General features: G+C 40.9%; 1 protein-coding gene and 1 long non-coding RNA gene across 3 annotated transcripts in view; one reads left to right on the top strand and one right to left on the bottom strand.

Moving 5' to 3' along the window:
* The window catches only part of LOC117888000, a 51,191-nt gene extending 40,695 nt beyond the window's left edge, over nt 1-10,496 (top strand). The window contains exon 3 of the long non-coding RNA XR_004648242.1: nt 10,140-10,496. This is a non-coding gene — a long non-coding RNA (uncharacterized LOC117888000). The remainder of the gene's footprint in view (nt 1-10,139) is intronic.
* KIAA1671 (KIAA1671 ortholog) overlaps nt 1-20,525 on the bottom strand; it is a 137,932-nt gene that overhangs the window by 108,853 nt on the left and 8,554 nt on the right. The gene's annotated exons all lie outside the window — the stretch shown is intronic.

Here is a 20,525-nt window from a genome sequence, read left to right on the forward strand (position 1 = left end):
CCTGAAATTGACAAGAAAGTTGGGAATCCAAGCCCAGCTGCACCCCACTCTCCTGGAGAGCTGAGCAGCTGGACCCTCCTCCCGGCTGGGAGCTGGGGCAAGAAACCTGAGCAGCAGGACCCCGCTCCTAGCTGGAAGCCAGGGTGAGAAGCCCTGGTGGCCCCTCCACCCCACCTCCACCGCACGGTCTCCGCTGGGAACCAGGCAGCCTTGTCAATTTCACAGCTCCCTGAGCCGTTAAATTGACATGGCTGCCCGGCTCCCGGTGGGGAACGGGGAGGCGAGAAGCCCCGAGCAGCTTCCCCCCAATTTCCAGTGGGGAACAGGGAGACGAGAAGCCCAGGGTGGGGAATGGGGAGCGGAGGGAGGGGGAGCGTGTGGCGCAGCCAGTCTCCTCATAGGGAGCTGCCAGCAGAGCTCTCAGCTTCTCACGCTCTCAGCTTCCCACACTGCCCCTCTTGGTCGGCGGAAGCGCTCCTGGTGAGGATGTGCACTTCCGACCAAAGGAGAGTAGTGTGGACATGCACCATCAGCAGGGCCGGCTTCAGGGTTTTTGCTGCCCCAAGCAGCGCAAAAAAAAAAAAGCCGCGATCGCAACCTGCAGCGGCAATTCGGCGGAAGGTCCTTCGCTCCGAGCGGGAGTGAGGGACCGTCCGCCGAATTGCCGCCTAATAGCTGGACATGCCGCCCCTCTCCGGAGTGGCCGCCCCAAGCACCTGCTTGGCAAGCTGGTGCCTGGAGCCGGCCCTGACCATCAGTAATTACTGCAGTGGCTGTAAGTCAGCTAATGTAGGTCGACTTACATCTCTAGTGTAGACATACCCTCAGTCAAAAACTTCAGCTTTCCAATTTAACAAGCTGACTTCTGGTTAAATACACAACGCAACGAGATTCAATTTTCCAATTTATTTAAAATAATTTGTTGATTTCAATAACCGAAGTTGCAAATTACAGAAAACATAGAACGTAAAAAGCAAGAATATTTTATTTTATCGTCAATATTTTAAAACTTTAAGGATATGGCGACTGACGACATGGCGTACAGGTACAGGGAATTAAAATCAACAAAGATGGCCGTGCATCAGGGAGAAACACAAACAACTGTCACACAGAATGGCCCCCCCAAAGATTGAACTCAAACCCTGGGTTTAGCAGGTCGTTGATTTCACGGAGGGAGGGGGAAGCAAATGAATACAGAACAAATCTGGTCCATCTATTTTTTACATCTTAAGCTGGCAACAGACTGGTAGCCTTCATCGGCTATCTGGGTGCTGGCAGATGTGGGGCTGCATTGCTATACAGCAGCAGCCCCTTGCCTTTTGGCAGTAGATGGTGTACGACGACTGCTAGCCATCATCGTCAAGAGGGTTCAATAGGACTGCCGGCAGGACTGAGTCTCCAGGAGACAAAGCATGTCTGCCCAGGTGCCTCTGATCAAACTGGAATACGACGATGAGGGATACCAGTCGTAATACACCATCTACTGCCAAAAGGCAAGGGGCTGCCGCTGTGTAGCAATGCAGCCCCACGTCTGCCAGCACCCAGATAGTCGATGAAGGCTACCAGTCATACTGCACTGTCTACTGCCAAAAGGCAATTAGCTGCTGCTGCTGTGTAGCAATGCAGTACCATGTCTGCCAGCACCCAGATGACATACGGTGACGGTGAGCTGAGCTGAGCTGAGCGGGCTCCATGCTTGCCGTGGTATGTCGTCTGCACAGGTAACCCAGGTAAAAAGGTGCGAATCAATTGTCTGCCGTTGCTCTGAAGGGAGAGGGGCTTGACGACATGTACCCAGAACCCCCCGCGACACTGTTTTGCATGATCAGGCATTGGGATCTCAACCCAGAATTCCAATGGGCAGCGGAGACTGCGGGAACTGTGGGATAGCTACCCACAGTTCAACGCTCCGGAAGTCGACACTAGCCTCGGTACTGTGGACGTGGTCCGCTGACTTAATGCACTTAGAGCATTTTATGTGGGGACACACATAATCGACTGTATAAAACCGATTTCTATAAAACCGGCTTCTATAAATTCGACCTAATTTCGTAGTGTAGACTTACAGTCTGCAGACAATTTGAAACAATGAGAGAGCTGTGAACTCTTCTACCCCCATTAACTTCATTTGAGTGTTAACTCAAAAATCCAATAACACTTGAAATGACAGCATTACTCATTTCATCACGCACCAGTACTGTGGATGAAGGGGGATAAGGAGGGAGTTGCTGCAGGAAGAAAAGAGGACACATGCAAAGAGACAGGGACAAGAAAAAAAGCAAGGTTGTGAAGGAAGGGAAATATAGGGCTGAAATAGCACTGGTCCTAATGGAGAAAACATTTTCTCACTATGTAATGGTGAATATGGCAAAGTGCATAAATAAGGTAATAAATAATGACAGCTTAAAGTTTAGTTAGTACATCAAGTCCATATTCTACCCTTGATCTGTAGCAATCCTTCACATTGATATCAGTGAGATTCTGAGATAATCTCCTTTAAGAAGAACCTGATCTCTCTCGTATAAAATGACAGCACATTTAGCCACTACTTGATAAGTTTGATACCTAGCACTTCATAAAAGAACCAAGATAGCACACAGAAAGGAAAAAAAGTATAGAGAACTAGAAAATAAAATATATCCAGTTTTAAATCATGTCCCAAAAATCCAATTAGTACCTATATCCAGCACTTCCTACTATTCCAAACATGTCTTCAGCTCTCAGCCAAATTAGTTTACTCCGTTAACTTTGGCAGTTTGTTTCCTATTCCAACCAGCTTGTGTATGAGGAAATTCTGCCTAAACTATTTATATACTATGCTAGTCCCTTCCTCAAGTTGAGTCCATGACCTCTTGCTTTCAAAATAGTAACTCTCTCAAGCAGCTTATCAGAATCAATCTGTTCCTTTCAGGATCGTACAGATCTCAGTGAAATCATCCATGTTCTTTTTTCTAACGAACACAGTCCAAGTCTGACTAATATGTCTCCAACATGTAAATATTGAAAAAATTATGTGAAGAGCAATAAAATTATTTAAAGTCAATTTAGTGGTAATAATTTCCTAAATAAGGGTGAACTTGAAAAAGAATATTCCAAGTGTGACATTAAAAGGTCTTTTTACAGTGCTGTCTCTCAATTTGATAGTTTGATGTATACTGAATTGCATATATAATACACTGGGTATTTTATTTGGGAGTGAGGATGGTTACTGCTTCTTAAAAGGACTAGTACCTTATCCTCACCAGAACACATGGAGAAGTGGATTGGCAGGGAACACACATGCAGAACACAGTGCTCATGATTATTGTTTAGGTCTATTTCCTGGCCAACATTCTTACACTGTGATTTCGCTCCGCTGATTATTTTTGTTCTCTTTATGCTGAAGAACATGATCTTTGTGTAAGCCAATAAACCTAATCTAGCCAAGTCAATTTCCAGGGCTTGACATTCTTATTACTCAGATGGGATACTTGGCTTAGTACAAAAAAAATTTAGAAAAAAATGAGAAACAGCTGCTGAAAAAGGCACGTATGCTTAGAAGCAACATGATCAACAGCTGTTTATCAGGCATGTGATTTTTTTTAATAAAAATTGCTATACATGTAAACAGGAGATTCTGACTGGAGTTTATTTCTTACTTTTGAAATATCTTACTTGGTTCACAAGGCTTTATTGCCCTCCATTAACTATACAGCTCTCCACAAGCTATCTAGCTCAGTGGTGGACAACCTGCGGCCCATCAGGGTAATCCACTGGCGGGCCACCAGAGCATTTGTTTACATTTGCATAACTGCCCGCAGCTCCCAGTGGCTGCGGTTCGCCATTCCCGGCCAGCGGGAGTTGCGGGAAGCGGGAAACTTTTACGGACTATTTACCCTCCATTTCCACATTCAAGTTCCTGCTTCTTTTTCCGGTGACTTTTTAATCCCCTTGATACAACTATCAAGTACCAGTCCAAAGCAAACACAAAGCCAGGAAATGCAAACTGCTAACAGTGAACACACGAGAAACTGAAGTCTGAATCCTGCCAGAGTTCAGATTATAAACTGTTTTATGATGCACAAATTAAAACGCAACCAAACGATTAACCTGCAACTGTAATAAATCTAACTCTTAGATGATTTAATACACAGTGTGTAAGATGTTTTCATATTAGTAACTTATCTTCAAAAATGCACTTTGGCATGGCTCATTAGAAATAAAAATACAATTATTCACTCAACAGCAGTTTTTACAACCTATGTACTGGCACCCTACAAGCTCTGCCTTAAGGCCATCCCAAGGCCTTGCACCACAGGAAGTATTATGAGGAACCTGCCACAAAGTGCATTCGGCATGCCATATATTATCCACTGTTCACACACAACTCCCATTTACATTAGTGGGAACGCTGTGCACAGCTGGTGGGCAATAGGAACATAAGACTACACAAGAATTTTTCCATCATGAATGATATGGTGATTGCCAGCTGCCTACCTTATTTCTGAATAAGTAGGCCCTTAATACGATGAATACTAAGCAGTATAAGGCAACAGAGAGTCCTGTGGCACCTTTAAGACTAACAGAAGTATTGGGAGCATAAGCTTTCGTGGGTAAGTGAGGTTCTTACCCATGAAAGCTTATGCTCCCAATACTTCGGTTAGTCTTAAAGGTGCCACAGGACCCTCTGTTGCTTTTTACAGATTCAGACTAACACGGCTACCCCTCTGATACTTGATAAGCAGTATAAGGTTTATTCTGCCTCTGCATTTCAGGGCAGATATAAGTCCTGCTCATTTTTGTAAGGATCTGAAGTGGAAAGAGTGATCAAATAATCCCAGGGAAAGGATGTCACTCCTCTAATAGAAAATATTTCAAAATGGAAAGGGACAAAAGTAAAAAGCTTCTCAGAACTGAGTAACCATTAAAGCTAATCTGATGAAAACAAACGTAACAAATGAGCAAAGGCAAAACATGAAATAGATTTATTTTTTTCATTCTTTCTATGAAAGATTTGCACCATTAAATACACATTAACCTTAAGCATTCGTAAAGTAGCAGTTGTTTTCTTTTTCATGCACTTTAAAGACAGGAAATATTAAAAATACTGTCTCCAGGATCTCATTTTATTTAGGCAACTCATCCTTTTATTGCTTTCTACATCACTTCCTGCAAATTGCTGATGGGATCTGGTCAGTTTATTCTTATTTAGCCCAATCATCATAGATGTGTGAAAGACACAAAAGACAGATCAATCTAAGAATGTGTGGACAGTTTTAAAGCCATAAATGTGAACCTATTACAACACGGGACCTAAGTTATTAGTGCAATCAGACAAAATAAACATTCCACAAATTAATTTAAGTCAGGCAATTCAAATGAAGTCAGTAAACATATAAAGTATTTTCTACTTAGATTTGAGCCTGAATCATGTTGTTATTACATTACTCATTCACTGAAATAGGTTACATCAATTATACTAAAATTGGCATTATCAGCTGTTCTGATCTCTCCCTTGGTAAGAATTGGGCTAATTAAGTCACTCTTGCACTGGCCTTAATTTTAAAACATTCCTAAAAACCTTTACCCACAAAGTAGTAGCACCTAGTAATGAGCTCATGAGTAAATAAAATCTGGATTGTCCCAAATGCAGATGTATAGCAACAGCACCAAGTTCAATATAACCATACATATCAAAATAGAACAACTGGTGTTATAAAAAAAAAGAGTCACATTTCAAATCCCACAAAACACTGTCAGCCAGCTAAATATTGTTTGCTAATAATTTCCCCAAGTATTTCTACAATTTGAAAGCTTCGGTTTTCTTCTATTTTTCTCATATGTCTACGTGGAGTCTACCAGCAATAAAAGGGCAGTGTACTGTTTTACAAGATAATAACTGGCTCCCTTATGAGGATAAACTACTCCACCCTCAGGTTTCCCTTCACTGGAAAACAAGATTATTGTCTTGTTAAACAGCATGCCGGTTCTATTAATAGTAGCTTTTACAAGCACTTGTAAATCTGTCCTTGCTATTGCCTGTGCAAATCTATAACTATGGTACATTGTTTAACTATCACTCAGATACACACACAAGAATGTGAATATGTTCAACTAGACCTCTGGTTATGAAACTAGAGTCTTACCCAAATAAACCCTCACACTTTACATATTAATACCCAGGGTTTTAATCATTTAAATGTTGTAATCCACAGTTATATAAATAGGTAAAATAGCTAAATAGGTAACATTAAAACTACAAAGCACTACAGCTAAGCAACATTAAATGCCCAACTTAGTCCCAGAAATGCAACAACATTTACAATTAAGGTTGATATTCCATCTTAAATACACTGGTAGTGCAGCACATCTGATCGAGCCTGTAAAATTAATCACAATCTGGAGACCACCATGCTACAGCAGGCTTATCACAGCTACTAAATATTCGTTGAAGAAAACATTTGTAGTTAATTTAAAGGAAAAACACTAAACTGCAGAACAAACCCTTTCCTTCAAATATGCAGTGTTGCTATCATGTTGGTCCTAGGATATTAGAGAGACAAGGTGGGGGAGGTAATATCTTTTATTGGACCAACAGAATGAGAGAGAGAGGGAGAAGCTTTCCTTACCTTAAAAGGCATATATGAGCAAAACAGGTAATTAAACAATACATACTTTAGACAGCTTGTAAAAGGGCATCCACAAATCAAGAGAGTTAAGAGAAGAGACAAAAAAGATTGGAAAGTTGGGGGCAATCATTTATGAAATAATACCAAAAAAAAATGCAAGTGTCTCCTCCCACTGTATCCGTCTGTCCCATGTAGATTTCACCATCAATGTTGACATTCCGTTTATAAAAATCATCCCTACAGATTTAATTTTACAAATCTCCATTATTTAGTTTCACTTCTATTTCTTATTTCCCATAATCCTTCAATTTGTTTATACAGGTTTTAATATACCACTATTTGTCTCCTTTCTGAGTGGCATAATTCCAGCTGCTGCCTTGTATTATACTTTCAGTTTACAGTGTATGTCTTTTTTGTCAGGGTTTTTTTGTTGTTGTTGTTGAACAGAAAACTCCCCCTGCCCCACCCTAACTAGTTTAAAGCCTGCCTAACAAGACCTCCCAGTCTTAAACTGAAGAATCTAGTACTCTTCCTAAATGAGCAGATTAACATCTCCAAGACTCAGGGAAGATATTACATAGTGTTCTATGAAACCAAAGTCCTTTCCCCTATACAACCAGCACATCAATTTGTTACTCTCCAACATCAGTCATTTCCAGTCTTCAATCTTGCTTGGCAATGAAAATATCTCTGAAAAGATCACTCATGTTTACAGATTCTTTAGAGATCCTTGAAATCATCCTATTGAAACTGCCTTTATTAATCTAGTTTATTCCTGCACAGACAACAACTGGAATATAATCTCAATTGTAAATCCTGAGTTTTCTACTCCTGTCACACATCCTACCCTAGCACCCAGGAGGCAGCATACCTATCATTACATTCCCCTAGTTAGATCACAGACATTTCAGGACAGATGCTGCACTCATCCATCAAGATTACTTACTTCTCTCTCTATAAAGGCTGCCATTCAGAGCCTGCTTCTTGATCATGATCATTCTTCTGTTAGTTTTTAAATCATTCCTGATCTGTTCTCTTCAAAAGCAAAACACCTGTTGTAGTTAACTAGACTGAAAGGGCACCACAGACATTTTCCCTGTGTTATTTGTATTATCATACAGCCTAAGCTCTAGCCATGGCTGAGAACCCTATTGTGCCAGGTGCTGTACAAACACAGAAAAAGATGGTCCCTGCCCCAATAGCTTACAACTTAAGTATAACAACAAGAGTCAACAGAAGTATCCAAACAGACCAACAGAGAGTACAAGGAAGCCATGAGACAACACTGGTCAGCAGGATAGGTAGAGGTGTCAAGCACACCAACAGCCTAACCATTGTCGAGTTTTTTGTAGCCACCCTAGCAAAGGAGAGTTTTGAGGACAGGGTGAAAGGAAGACAATAAGGTAGTTTTGGAAATGTTTAGGGGGATTTCCTCCTAAGCATGAGGAGCAACATGCTACCCTGTCTTAGAGGTCACATTCTTCCACCATCTCATTTTCTCCTCCATAATTATTTCATGCATAGACTCAAGTTGTGATTTCTGATGATGCCTTCCTTTAAGCTTCATCTAGTTTGTCTCCTCTAGTTTTTTTCAACTGCTATTTGACTTCCATGGAGCAACTTAGCACAATATCTGTAGTGGTTTCCATAATCTTCTCTTCTCTTTCTGTGTTTGCTACTTAGAGATTGCTTAATAGGAAAATTTTTCTGTGTTTCCCTGAAAATGTCTTTGTACAGTAAAAAGAACAGGAGTACTTGTGGCACCTTAGAGACTAACAAATTTATTAGAGCATAATAATAAATGTGTTAGTCTCTAAGGTGCCACAAGTACTCCTGTACTTTTTGCGGATACAGACTAACACGGCTGCTACTCTGAAACCTGTCTTTGTACAGTAAGGTCCACAGATCAGTTATAATACATACACTAGCCTATTGGCAGCGTGGAGGCAGAACCAGACCTGTCATGCCACAGGCAGGATGAGAATACCTCATCTCCTGACATTCTCTCCAATTGGGACAGCTTCCAGACCGAGGATAATTCCATCCCATTTTCCTACATTACAGATCGTTAACTATACTTTGAGAAAAGAGCACAACTATTTCTCCTATTGCAAAGTATGAGGATAATTTCCTCCTAATGCAGAGGTGAAAGTAAGCCAGTCCGGTCCGGTCCGGCCTACCGGCAAGAGCCAGCTGTGCCAGACTGCACTGGCTTTCGCGGAGGTGATTTAAAGGTCCCAGGGCTCCAGCCGCTGTGGGGATCCCCGGGCCCTTTAAATCCCCGCCGGAGCTCCGGCAGCTGGGCTCCCGCGGTGATTTAAAAGGGCCCGGAGCTCCGCAGCAGCCGGAGCCCCAGGCCCTTTAATTTGCCCCTGAGCCCCAGGGCTCCCAGCTGCCTCTGTAGCTGGTAGCTCCGGGGTGATTTAAAGGCCCTGGGGCTCCCAGCCACTGCTGGAGCCCCAGGGCCTTTAAATCTTGAAAGGCCCCGCCTCTTCCGGTTGAGGCCACGCCCCCGCTCAGGACTCCGGCGTACCGGTAAGTCCTTTAAGTTACTTTCACCCCTGTCCTAATGAAATAAACTTGAATCTTTGAATGTCAATTTCCATCTCTATTTTGGATGATCCATTTCTCTTCAGGTTGGCAGGATGTGTGTAGACTTTATTACTTCAAGAAAGGAAGTTTTCAGGTTTGCATAGATAAATGTTCCTATTTTTCAATGTACTAAGGTCCACAAATTCATTACAATGGGAATTTCACAACAGTGTGCCTCCAGGTAGGGAAGCAAGTCATCCTTAAATGTGGGCATACAGAATAAGGGACATTATACATCCTCTCTTTTCATCTGAGCGCTGAAGCACGAAGACTACTTTAGCTGAAAAATGGCTAAAGATTGGATGACCAATATGTACAATTTAGTGAATTTATGCACTGATGCCACATGGCCGCAGGGCAGATCTCATTATAGGAGACACGATTTCTCTGTCCTGTGATTGTCAATGCTCCTTAGGACTGAAATTTGATGCACAACCAAAGAAGAATTATTCTTAAATTTATTTAGGGAATGAATGCTCGGACAGCTGTGAGGACTACTTGTCTGAATTAAGAGTGCAATGCTGAGTGTCACCTAAGAAATTTCCAAACTTCATAAACTTGACTGATTTAAGATAGTTATCAGGAAGCTTCAGTGGACAGGAAAAAATGAAGACACCTACCAGAGGAGCTGAATCTGGAGAGTGCTGTAAAAACTAGATTAAGGTTCTCAGTCTGTGTTCTATACTACCTTGGAACGCTAGAATCAGAGTAGCTGCCCTAGGAATACTTTTAATGTTGGGGCTTATACAAAATGTCCTTTTCTTGAACCTTCCAAGAACATTATAGTACAGAGACTTGACCACTTTCCTTGGACATTCTCTTACACCCACATTAGAGACATCCTGGAGGTTTGAAAACTATATTTCACTTGTTTAATGTTGCAGTTAAAATATGGATTTTGCTTCAGCCAGTAACTTCTATTTGTTGATTTCTTCCTAGGACAATGAGAGTGATAATCACTTCATCCAAATATCCATTTTCAATTTGTATCATGCTAGATGGAGAATTGGTTTTTGCAATAACAGTAGGCACATTGAAAGGACTACGTTAATCGGGCCTGAGAACCACAGCCTCTTCAGCCAGACAGACATCAGCAGTATCACTGGCACTCTCTCCTTCTGTTCTGTATTATTCCTGGGAAGCAGTGGAAAAGTGGGAAGGCAAATAGAAATCTCGTCTTGCAAGAGAGCATCCATCACCTCATATCCAGAGACCTGATGACATATGGAGAGGCCAAAGGTGCTTTGTTGTTTCCAGATGCAAAGAGGTCGATCGCCAGCCCACCAAACTGATTTACTATGAATGAAGATATTTCTTTTCATTCTGCTTAATCTAACTTCTGCCTGGTGTTCATCATATCCTGGAAGGGTAGTGTGTATAGAAATAGGAAACTTTGTCTATCCAGGAATGGATATGTTGATTTTCTCTCTGGGATCAGGCTGATGGCGTTCTTCCTAGGTTTGTTTTGAAAATACCATAAGACACTTTGACTGTCAGAACCAAAACAAGTCTGTTATCTACGGGAGGAAGAGTGCTCTGAGGCCAGGTCTACACTACACCCCTAATTCGAACTAAGGTACGCAACTTCAGCTACGTGAATAACGTAGCTGAAGTTCGAAGTACCTTAGTTCGAATTAGTTCGAACTTACCTTGGTCCACACGCGGCAGGCAGGCTCCCCCGTCGACTCCGCGGTACTCCTCTCGGCGAGCTGGAGTACCGCAGTCGACGGCGAGCACTTCCGGGTTCGACTTATCGCGTCCAGACTAGACGCGATAAGTCGAACCCAGAAGTTCGATTTCCAGCTGTCGAACTAGCGGGTAAGTGTAGCCAAGGCCTGAGACTTCAATAAATCACTATGTTCCAACCAGTGGATGCTGTGCTTCCCTCTTTCTTGTACCTGAATAAGCCCTCTCCCTGACCACTAGAGAAGACAGCCACATTGCCTTCAGAAGTTGAATTTGGCACATTGGAGAACCTTGTGGTGTTATAAAATGAAGGCTAGGCAGGCTAGAAACTCGTAAATGGTAGTCCAAGAGGCCCCTTACTCTCTTCTTGTTCTTCCACATCTGGGCTGTCCCCTCCATGGACAGCTGTTGCAGGGTGGAGATGGAGGGACAGGGTGAGGCATGACAGCCTGCAGCAGCTGGTTACAATGGCCTGGACATTATGGTGACACACAGTGGCATCAAGGGACAAAAACCCAATACTTTCCTAATCTTTTATGTATGGAAGGAAAATGCCCAATTTTCTATTATGAGATCTTCTCGGGGAAGATGAGAAGGGGCAAATAGCTATAGCTTGTCTAGGGCAACTCTCAAGCAGAGTTTCATAGTACTCAGTACTCTGCCTGGAAGAATCTCTCCTCTGGTTAAGATATGGAAGCAGGGGGAGGGAGCTTCGGCTCCCCAGCTACAGGGCACCCACCAGCACTCAGAGACGAGGACACTACAGCTGGAGAGCCGGGGCCAGAGCTTCCGGGAGCCCAGGGCAGAACTGGAGCCAGGTAGCATGGCTGTCCTACAGCGGAGCTCCCAGTAGCAGCAGGAGGCAGGGATAATATATGCTCTGGGGGGAATCAACCCCAGCCCTGGGCCTCTCCCAGCTCCCTCACTGCCCCCATCTTCCTTCCAGCTCCCTCCACCCAAGCAGTACTGCAGAGGCTCCCGTCTCTTGCAGTTACTCCCCCTTCCTCTTGCCACCCTAAGGGGCCAAAAACACTGATTACACAAATGAGCATGGGAAACGCACTGCTCGTTCAGATAATCAGGATTTTCAGTTAGCTGAAATTCCGATAAACAGACTTCAATGGTATTTAATTTAGAAACTTTTAATTTAAACACACTGGAGCTAGACTTTGTTGATACATTTCAACTTACAGTTGTACACTTTTACTCAGGTGCTTAATCAGATCAGATGCTGATGCAACACAAAGCGATCAATGTCCTTTCATTAGATAGCAAACACCTGAAGAGCCCTTTGGCCCTACAGAGTGCCCTTTGGCTGACCAAGATTTGGGCATTGCCTTATCCAGCCCTCAAGAAAATATAACTGAATACCACTGCCCTACAGTACACAAGCAGACTTCTGACTGCTGAATGTTCTCCCACACCCTGTCGGAAACCAATCCTAAATGCTCCCAGTCTGGAACAGAGGGTCAGATAGAATCTGCAAGCACAGCAGAAGCAAATGGAAGAGCAATTCAGATAAGTGCAACAACAGCGTTAGCATAGTGCTCACACACACAAGCCTATTTCCCTGACATTCTTGTAAAGATCTAATTCAGACAAAGCCGAGAAGCATTAGCAAAGCTGGCCTGTCATTGACAGAACCATGTTCCCTCATGTGGTGAAACTTGTGGTTTGAGGTGGCTGAAGAAAAGTGTTAGGGCAAGAAAAACTTCCACTGCCCAGTCAAGTTGAGTGTGAATAAGTCAGATGGATGCAAAAACCTGTTCCACAACCTTTGGTGAATAAAGATCACTTTTCTCCTAGGTAAAATTCTATTTAGAAGTGTAACAAACAAACTGCAGTTCTACTATAATCAGATAAATTCATTTAAACTCCCATCACCTACATGCAGCGAATGCTGAGGAGTGGGTAGCTACCTTTAAATACAACAAACATGCATCTTGTTATTAATTTGTTAATCCTCTTAAATTATATACATTTAATATTAGCTAAGTCTCCAAATTCAAACAAACATTCTGTGTGTGTAATATGGTGTTATATCATAATCACTTTATGTACAAAGCATTAAATATGTCTATTATTCTTTGTGGTGACTGTTGCTGTCAGGCTGACTGTAATATGCAAGGAAAGACTATATATCAGTGTGTGTGTGCTGCAAGAAGAGGATGGTATTAGTGAATGTATCTTAAATAGAATGCTAATAGAAACCTAAGGCAAGACTACATTTATATTAAATATCCAACAAGGATTAATACGATTCAGGTTCTGTCATTTGACAGCACATAAAAATGGCGTTTTTTGTAAAATCCACCAGGAAAAGAGCAAGCCATCTGGGCTGTAGACTCTGAGCATGAAAGGCAATTATAAAACAAAATCTGTGTCCATTTTGTTCCACGAAGAAATGTGAAGGTTCCCATGAAAATCAAATACAGCTACATTAGCCAAAAGTTCAGACCATGTGTAAAATGTATTACAGATTGGCAGCTGCAAATGCATTTATTAAGAATGAGACAGCCATGTCCTTCTAAAGACTTGTTTTGTTGACTTAGGGCTAGTCTACACTGGCCGCGGCATCGCTTTAACATGGCTTGTGTGGTCGCAGTATAGCGCTGGGAGAGAGCTTGCTGCGCTCAGGGGGGTGTTTTTAACACCCCCTGAGCGAGAAAGTTGAAGCACTGTAAAGTGCCAGTGTAGACAAGCCCTTAGTGTGAGGCATACAAACATCCTTCCTACATTTTGCCCAATTTACACCCCCCTTTGAAAGCCATGAATGCTAAAACTACTTGTAAAAGTTTGAACTCATTACCACTACTAGAAAGAAGATGATTAACAAAAAACTTGAAGACACGAAACACATAGTGGCATTTAAATTCCTAAGAACTGAATAAGTTTATATTTTCAGATTTGTATCTCATGATGGAATGAAGCAATCATCTACAAAAACAGAAATAGATTGTGGCTCTGAATACAGACCAAGACCCCTTGTTGAAATGCACAGAAGCAAACAATTGATCAACATTGGGACTAGAAAAGCAGCCATTGTGAAAAAGTAATCACACAAGAAGAGTTTCCTTTGTGTGCAGCAGCAGTAGCAGCTTTGTTTGCATCAATGAAAGTACAATTCATGTGTTAAATGCTGCAGCACACTCAAATGTTCATATATTTTTGATTTGTCTTGCCAAAACAGTGGCAAGTCTTCATCCTCCGCAACTAGGAGGTTTTTATATTAAAAAGCTATTTCTAGATAACATTTCCATGGTAGATGTAAAATTGTCAAGATATTAGAAAAGCAACAGTTTCTTTTTAAGTTCACACCTAAACAGATAATAAACAGGATAATACATTAAGATTGGCCATTCATCCCTCATGTAGTCTATCCGATCTAGGGATTACAGCATATGTGGTATAACACTTCTGTTATTGTTTAAACAAGAGTTAAAACCAAATGAATCCTCTATTGCTGATTTCTTATATACTCCTCTTTTATACCCAATGCAGAGTTATTTACACTCATGTTAACTCCTCTTCCTAGCTTGAGTAAGAGCAGCCACCCTGCAAAATAAGAACTTTTCCACAAGGGGAGATACTCCTCTTTGACTCCATGTATGGACACTCTTATCCCACAATAAAAGTGTCTTATTCCAAATTAGCTTACTCCACTTTGGAAATGGATTAAACTAATTCGGAACAAAGCATTTTATTTTGAAATAAGCGTGTTCACACATGGAGTTAATCAGGAATTGTTAATATGCTTTAAAGTCATGCCCTACCTTATTCTGGATTAACTTTCATGTGTAGACAAGCCAACTCAAGCTGCACAGAGTGAAAGCATTAGCAGTTGTGTTGTGAAAACTCAAGCTATATAGCCTATACCTTCTGGCAGACCAACTAACTCAAGTAAAAAGCGCCACCACACTTGAGTTACGAGTTTGTGTGAACGGACAGGACTCAAGTGTGGGGCAACATTCAAGTTGTAACTTTAATTAAACTCTGCAGTGAACACAAGCACAATGAGAGGTATACAGAAACTGTAACCATGTATGAAATGCTTACTGTGTAATGAAATTTCTGTAAGTCATCTAACATATGCTCATTTTTCTACACCTGAAGACTGATAGTTTCATGCATCCAGTCAAATGATTAAGCTTCTGAAATTTATAGTTTCAATTTTTTTTCCTTATGAGCTGTAACAAATTTATTATAAATCAAGATAATTAATATAGTAACTTGTTTCAAAGTGTAAGAGTCTTCAATGTATCCGGTTTAAGAAATTCATTATAGATTTGTCATGAGCCAAAAATGAAAAAATTTGAACTTGCTCCAGATAACAGATATCGCAAGCGAAAACCTGGTCCACTGAAATCAATCGGAATTTTGCTATCACTTCAGTGGAGCCAGGATTTCACCCCATAGAGCTAGGTGCATGTATCAACAAAACACACTACTGATTACACAGCTATAAAAACCAACCAGGATTATGTCAAACAGACAATTCTCTGGAATCTTTTGAGAATCTAATTTTTCCTAAACATCACAGAATTGCCACTAATATGCTTGTTATAAAATAATGTATAGAAGCTCACCTAATTAAAGTGTACAATGCACATGAGGAAAGTGATTTATGCACAGTACATAAGACACAAACTACCATTTTAAAACATAACAAACACTCCAGACAGATTAAAAAACTGACTAATGTTCAAAGTCATTTCCCAATCTTAACATAACTTTAAAATAGAAGTAGAGGGGATTCTAAGTTAGTTAGCTGTTTAATAGTTTCAGATCATGAGAATGTACTATAGAGAATAATGTAAAATTTGTATTTTGATCAAAAGAAATTAGGATCAAAGCCCCAAGTGAGTTATGCATGTCATCCCTAACAGTACCCATAAAAACTTTGTTTATACATATACTTTTAAAGATTTTTTTTTTAAGGAATCAGATACATGTTTATTACATTTGTCATATGCATCCCACGAGCCAGGTTCCTCATCATCAGCATAACAATCTCTATAAATTATATAAAGTAGCTTTTCTATAAATCAGTTAATTGGAATTGTAAGGTCCCATATCTTGTGAGCTGCCTGATAAAATAATTAATGTTATGTATTACTTTGGCACAGGGAATCCCAGCTTTTCAATAGTACAAGATCATGTTTCTGCCCATGGGGTCACAAGTTCAGACTGTAAAAGGGACAGTGTCAACTTGGGGAAAAAATAAACATATCAGAAAATAGTGTACCTATTATGTTAGCAAGTATCAGATCACTATAACAAACTATTATATGAAACACACTTTGATATTTCCCCCCAGTTTGTACATCAGACATCGCTGTGTCTAATCAGTTTCACCCCTATAATAAGTTAGGTTTCCTCTGCTGGAAAGATCCTTAGAAAGATCACAAGAAGAGCAGGAAAGCCCTTGTTAACATTCTGTTTCAAAGGAATTTAAAAATCTTCAGAACTGTTATTTAAGGAGTCTTCTAACGGAAACTGGATTTTTTTTAATTATTCAACTTGCCAGTTTCCCTTTAAAACTACCCACGACAATTTAGGGAGTCACTTTTAGAAGTTTAGCTTCCAGTGACACGCATTTTCAGCCCAAGCAGAACTCAGTCTAAAGCAATCAGATCAGCCAACTGGATTTGAGTAGTTACCTGAACCCTGTATTCCTCTCTCACAGAAGTGCATTTCATGAAGTTCATAATAGGCTGAGTCACTGGAGACCAGGCCAGTAGATCCACCTCAGCTATTAAATATAACAATGTTCTCCTGGTAACCAGATTTTGAGGTCTTACTGACAGATCTTACCTGGCTGCATCATGAAACGTTACAGCTAACAACTAACTTCAGTTAGGCCCCCATTTTGTTTTGCTATCCACTGTTGAAACATTACTGGTAAAGGATTCCAAAAGAAAGCGTTCAGATAAGTTGGTTTGTTACTAGTTCAGTATAGGATTAAATGGGTCACTCTTCAAGTAAGCAAAATTCTGGAGTATGTGGTATCCTCTAAACCTGTATAAAAGGTTAAAAGCATTAAGGGGATCCACTCCCTCTCCACCACCTTGAATCAATTTACTGTTCTAGCGAGCATGTGCCATCTGCAACAAAACCAAGATCAGAGCCAGCTATCCGTGTCATTTAACTTTCTTCATTGATACTAGAATGTGAAAGTGCTGATCCAGCAGCTATTTCTTATAAAATTGTAGGATGAGTCAACACATCCAGCTGCACAGAACAGAAACGGCACATACATCTATCTGCATCTGCACATGTATCTCGTACATCGTCCTGCAATTAAGTGATTAACAGTTAGGATTCAAGATGAATCCGAATTAGTTGTTGAGGGAAGTACTGTTCAGAGCTCTCTTGATGCTATTGTTTCAGTTTATCTGACTGCAACGCAAGACAACCATGCACTAGTTTACACCGTGAAGACCATCTTTGCAACTAGAGAGGCTAGAAACTTCATTTAAATTTTAAAAAGCTTAGATCAGAGACAACAGCAAAAATCCATGATTTTTGTGGCTTTTTCACAGCATGGTTCTTTATATACAAAACAAATATCCAAGATATTACAACATTCTCAGAGTGTGGGCACCCTCAGGTGTCAAAACAAAAGCAACAATGAAGATCGCATTCACAGCCTATCACCAGGAGCTTCATGTCTGGGCTTGCACTTCCAAGCAGTTTTACTTCTCATTCATGCGTCTACAAACTGGCCTTTGAATACACTATGCTTTCATTCTGTGAAGATCTGTCTGATTCAACGTAGGGTTTAAAGAAGTTCTCCTGGGAGTAGTTTATTATTTAACAATTAAACAGTAAGCCAACAAATTATATATCCACCCCAGGAAACCAATTTAAGAGTAGACAGTAACAAAAATAGGTAGCAGGATGGATAAAAATCAATGATTTAAAAAAAAAAACGGATTTTATTTAAATTGGATTTTTTTGATAAAATGCTTTTTGAGGAAAAAAACTAAAGATCGTTTTATTAAGACACATTATAGCTCAAAGATAGCTCATCATTATAAATTGTAATTCTATAGTATGAGACAATATATTCATGTAAAAAGAACAGGAGTACTTGTAGCACCTTAGAGACTAACAAATTTATTTGAGCATAAGCTTTGGTAGCCCACGAAAGCTTATGCTCAAATAAATTTGTTAGTCTCTAAGGGCTTGTCTATACTTACGCGCTGGTTCGGCGGCAGGCAATCGAACTTCTGGGTTTGATTTATCGCGTCTAATCTGGACGCGATAAATCGAACTCAGAAGTGCTCCCCGTCGACTCCGGTAATCCTGCTCGCCACGAGGAGTACGCGGTGTCGACGGGGGAGCCTGCCTGCCGGGTGTGGACCGCGGTAAGTTCGAACTAAGGTACGTCGACTTCAGCTACGTTATTCACGTAGCTGAAGTTGCGTACCTTAGTTCGATTTGGGGGTTTAGTGTAGACCAAGCCTAAGGTGCCACAAGTACTCCTTTTTGCGGATACAGACTAACACGGCTGCTACTCTGAAACCTATATTCATGTAATGTTTAAGAAAAGTTTTGTAAATGAGTTCCAATAGTTCATGGATTAGGGACCCAATCTTATGGGATTCCAGGGGCTTCTGTATAGATTATATGGGTTAATCTTTCTATCTACCCAATTGGACTCAGTGCTCAGTCTAGAAGATACCATCAGAGATGCTTGGGGCTGGTCTACACTGGGGGGGGGGGGTGGAATCGATCTAAGATACACAACTTCAGCTACGTGAATAGCGTAGCTGAAGTCAACGTATCTTAGATCGATTTACCTTGGGTCCTCACGGCGCGGGATCAACAGCCGTGGCTCCCCCATCAACTCCGCTACCGCCGCTCACTCCTGTGGAGTTCCGGAGTCGACGGGGAGCGCGTTCGGGGATTGATATATCGCGTCTTAACGAGACGCAATATATCAATTCCCGATAAATCAATCGCTACCCGCCAATACGGCAGGTAGTCTGGACGTACCCTTAGTTTTGTGGATTTGTCTCTCCAGAGATAACATGCTTGTTAATAGCAAAAATGTTTTTAAATAAATAATATAGAGAGGTGAGATATAACAGACCTCAATCCTATTGTCCCTCTGCAAATCTGTGTACACAGAGTCAATCCCTTACCTCTCTCTAAAAGTTCAAAGTTTCAAAAAAAGTCCAATGAATAGATGATTGTTGGGGATAGAATAGATCTGGACAAGGAGAAGAAGTCTGGAGATAAATGTGAGAAGGGAGGGACAGGCAGTAGAAACAAAAGTGAAACTATTTGAACAGCATATTCCAGAAGTCTTGAGCCCTTTCTGAGTGTAGACTTCATTGATTTGAGATCTACCATACCATTTTCTCACTAGAAGGGAAAACCTATAATGGCAACAGGCCATAAAAGAGACCCAGTTTGGGAATATTTTAATGAAGTTCCCCTACCTGTGGGTAAGACCGGCATGCGTGCAAAATGCAAACAGCGCAACAAAGAAATGCAAGGCCTGGTTGCCCGAATGAAACAACATCATGAGAAGTGTTCCTTCTCAGGAGGAAGCTGCGTTGAAGATGATCAAAGGAACATGTCTGAACATGCAGGATCTTCAGGTTGGTAAACTTTTTTATTTCATATTTCTTTCTTAAGGACTGCCTGTCTTCCTTCGGGACTATTCTTGAATTCTCATGTTTGATCAAAAAATATAGTTGCTACTCTATGGTACTATCATCTTAGATGCAGTTGTGATAAAAAAAATAAATAGCTGAAATAGGCAGATCTTCCTTTTACAATTTCACCTTTAAAGTAGTACTGAGTGTCAGTGAATGCAATGAGTAATACTAAATGAGCGGTATTGTAATAATAATTAAATAACTGCATTGACTTATTTTGTTTAGGAGAATCCATCCTCAACATACAGGTGTGACGTTGTGCAGTCTATATGGTTTTATAAAAACTTATTATCAAGTCAATATAATGTAACTGGGATAGTTTTAGAGAAAATACGGTAATAAGTGAATGTAACGTAACTGGGATATGCCTCATGCAAAAGGTCTCTTGTAAGGTATCATTACAAAGCTTATAATCTACTGAGTGTGATCATCTGATTTGTATAAATGTACCACTCTTGTATCTAAAACTAGAAATATAAAATGTAACTCTGAGGGCCTATTGTAATTGTGTAAAGTGTGGACCATTAATGATGGTTTGGAATCTTGATAACTCCCATTGTCTGCAGATGGCTGTATTTACCTGTGAGTCTTCCTGTATATGTGTGTGCTGGCAAGTGAGTAATAAAGTCTTGCAGTGACATGTGATCATGTCACCTGAACTGGAATCCATCTTTAACCTGGTGCTTTTCCAGTGAGGGGGGGTGGAAACCCAGAGAGACAAAGAGTTCCCGCCTTATGCAAAAGATATATAAAGGGGGGAAGACAAGAGAGAGGGGGAGAAGCCATCATGAAGAATCCCCTAGCTACCACCTAAGCTGCAACAAGAGCTGTACCGGGGAAAGAATTGTGCCCAGGCCTGGAAGGTGTCCAGTCTGAGAAAAACTTACTGAAGCATCTCTGAGGGTGAGATTATCTGTATTTAGTTTGATTAGGCATAGATCTGCGCATTTTATTTTATTTTGCTTGG

This window comes from Trachemys scripta, chromosome 15 (genome assembly GCF_013100865.1).
Source record: "Trachemys scripta elegans isolate TJP31775 chromosome 15, CAS_Tse_1.0, whole genome shotgun sequence".
NCBI lineage: Eukaryota > Metazoa > Chordata > Testudines > Emydidae > Trachemys > Trachemys scripta.